Raw genomic sequence first — 2,570 nt, 5'->3', positions numbered from 1 at the left:
GAGCAACATCCATGTGTGGTTGCCTCTCACATGCCCCCCATGGGGCCCTGGCCCACAACCCAGCCATGTGCCCTGACTGGGAATCGAACCAGCGACCCTTTGGTTCGCAGGCTGGTGCTCAGTCCACTGAGCCACACCGACCAGGGCAGGTATTTTTAAATTAATACTGTGACAATATTTGCCATAGACTCATCCTGTGATTACTATTTTCAAAATTGTATTTTTCAGTTTAGTTTAATAATCAGGTTTATGTTTCCATGAATAAAAGCTGTTTACTTGCAACATATATATTAGGTAAGCATAAAAATACATGTATGACCAGATGTGTTATATGTGTATGACCAAATAATACTATTGCCTTATAAAAATTGTAAGAATAAGTAAAACAAAACAATAATGCATGTAATTAATTTCTGAGCTGCAAATTAGTTCTTCAATAAAAGCACTGCAGAAAAAGAGGGTTTGCTAACCACTAATAACTATATAGTACATTGTCACTTCATTTGAGATGATAATGGAATTTAAAGTTAATTATGCATGGCTATTTTTAAATTGTTAGTATCAACCCGCAAATCTATGTAGTAGAAACACATGAAAGAGACTTACCCATTTCTCCAATGCCAAAACTTAATTCTTAATCAATCCTACTGATGTAAGTGGCTTTTATACAACAGACTTTTATTTGAAGAAGCCATCTGAGAGGCTATTCTGCATCTGTTTTGCAGCACAGTGTGGTTATCTAATAACTCCTGGTTTTGTGAGCATCCGTTTATGATGTTTATTTAGGATGTTTGCAGATTTCTCTCTGATAAGTTAATAACTAGGTAATTCAAACCATTACATGTGTTGATTGGGAGACTGAGTGAATGAATGGAGAGGATTTACAACCAGTATCACGTCACTTTGTTTTGAGCCAGGCACTGCACTCACAGCCTTACAGGTCTGTGCCCTCACTCAGACCACGTTACTGAGTCCCAAAGAGGTGACGTGCTGACACAGGCTCACGGAGCTGTGAGTCTCAGCCAAGGCCAGCATACAATTCCGATAGACTCCCCAGCCTCTCGGGTTTGACTCGGCCACCTCTGGGGAAGCTAAGTGGACTTGAGGACTTCAGCTTGGCCTTCGTCGTCTGCAAGCACTTGTTTTGCGCTTCCAGGCAGCAGCCGACCTTGCTTATGGGGAGGCTGCTCCCCTTCTCTCTCGTCATTTAATCTCAGCTGGCCCAGCCCTTCTCTGCAAACTCTACAAGACGGTAGGCAGGAAACTGATACAAGTTTATTAATATGTCTGTGTCTGTGTGAATGCACAGTGAGTGGGACAAAATTAAGTCAGATATATTCAGCAGCTTCCAGACTTTCTTTTTATACTGCTGTTCTCTCCCTCCCATTCTACCCATTGTTTCCTTTGCTGCCTTTTCAGCTGGCTTGGTTTTGCCTTTCTAGCTGGGGCTTCTTCCTTCCCCCAGTCTCTTAGCATATCACCTGTTGTAAGGTTGGCTGGCTTACTACTTTTGAAAAAAAAATTTAAACAGCTCGTAAATTTGTGGATTGACATTTACTGTTTCCTCATTCTTTTCATTATATAATTTTTAAAAGTATTTTTATGAGTTTATTTGAGCCGAGCCGATGACAATTTCCAGGAAGCAAAATCTCAATGGATTGAGAAAATGCTCTGGAAAATGGCAGTTTTGCCACTTATTTTATACAACAGAATCAGAGGGGAAGATGTAAAAGGAACCACATGAAATTCATTGGTGATAGATTAGGGAGTGGGAGAAAGCAAAGCAGGGAAACCTCTGGGACTGGATAAAAAGTAAAATGAATAGACACAGACTTCTTTTACATAGTTGGCTATAGGATAGTTAGCAGTCAACAATCAAGGTAACAGTAACAATGAGGAGAGTATGGCCTTTTGCCCTAGTGAGGGGTCCAAGAAAAAGGAAATCACTTTGTTGTTCCAGAGGCATGTTATCAGGTATTGAGTACAATACCCTAGATGCAAAAAGACAACAGACAGGATTGGGTAAGATAAAGACTGACCTTTGCTAGGAAAAACTACTGCCCTAGGACATGACTACCTGCCAGGAACCGCTCTTAGTTAGAAAGTTTTAACTTCAGACCACCCTAAGTGGTGAATTTCCGTCTCTGAGTTTGTGGGGCCCACCATACAGGCCTCACCTGAACTTGCCAGGTTTAGTATGTGGCCCTTCTTTTGTCCACGCTTCCCCCTTTTGGTCACAAACCAATTCGGAAGGATTCATTGATGACCAACCTTTTGGTTGGATAATGTGGCCCCACAGTGTTAGGAACCTCATTGAGCATTTTCTTTTTCAAGACAGGAGTTTCATTTTGTAAAGGAATTGTACAAAGGATGACATTACATATATTTCATGACTTGTTAACAGCTATGGATATCAAAGAAGTTAGTAGATGACAGAAAAGAGTGGAGATTGAGATTCATGGTCAGCCTGGTGACTGGGTCTATGTCAGGCTTTGCCTGCCTCTACGGACCCAGCTCTTCGCTAATAGAAACAGTAAGGAGGGGGCTCCACATTTGAGCCCAAAGGGCTG

The sequence above is a fragment of the Phyllostomus hastatus genome, unplaced genomic scaffold (assembly GCF_019186645.2).
Source record: "Phyllostomus hastatus isolate PE091 unplaced genomic scaffold, TTU_PhHast_1.1 phas_contig_1021, whole genome shotgun sequence".
Classification (NCBI taxonomy): Eukaryota; Metazoa; Chordata; class Mammalia; order Chiroptera; family Phyllostomidae; genus Phyllostomus; species Phyllostomus hastatus.
This window is presented reverse-complemented; position numbering follows the sequence as displayed.